This window comes from Penaeus monodon, chromosome 23 (genome assembly GCF_015228065.2).
Source record: "Penaeus monodon isolate SGIC_2016 chromosome 23, NSTDA_Pmon_1, whole genome shotgun sequence".
NCBI lineage: Eukaryota > Metazoa > Arthropoda > Malacostraca > Decapoda > Penaeidae > Penaeus > Penaeus monodon.
The window spans coordinates 7,813,395-7,814,260 of record NC_051408.1 but is presented as its reverse complement, the minus strand read 5'-3'; positions in this window follow the sequence as shown (position 1 = coordinate 7,814,260).

Here is an 866-nt window from a genome sequence, read left to right as displayed (position 1 = left end):
TTTTCTGTATTTCCAAGTTCACCTGAACGAGTGACCAGGGAATTTCGACCCGAACCCAGACCCGTCTAGGGGGGAAAGCGAACCTAGGGGAAAAATGCAGAGCGTGTTGTCCCTGTCCTTCGGGAGATGCAAGGGGAAAACTAGGGGGTTCCAACTGTAAATTTGGGGGAAAATACATAGTGAATTAACTGGTTGTATCAGATTCAGAGTATTCTAGGGGGATGTAGGGGAAAATTATCTGCGTCTCGTCCCTATCTTTGGAATGTCCAAGGAGAAAGAAGGGAAATTTTAGATGCGAATCTAAGGTATAAATAAAGAGAAACTCAGAACTTGTATCAGATTTGAGATTCGCTAGGGGGAAATGGGAAAAATCCTAGATCTGAATTCAGAAGAAAGTGCAGTGATTGGGTGCCATCAAATGAGGCACAGTTAGGGAAAACGTTAGTGGAGAATAAGGGGAAATTTAGATGCCAAGTCAGGGGAAAAATGGAGATCCTTCCGACTCTCTCTTGCCAGGGTTGCATCGAGTTAGAAGCATGCTAGGGGGAAATAGAAGAATACTAGGGGAAAATAGACGGGGAAAATAATGCTAGATGAAACTCTATAAAAAAAATGTAGATTGCCTGACTAGGTTAGATTAAGCTCGGAATACGCTAAAGAAAGATTAGTTTATATATCTATCGTTCTATCTTAAGTTTTTATATTATCTATTTCTTATTTTATGCTTATAACAATCTAAAATTGCCTAACTACATATTATATACCTGCCTCTAACGTCTATTCCTTTCTCTCCATCCATCTAAACAAATACATTAGGTGTGAATATAAACACGACAAACAAGCACACACACATATGAGAACGTATT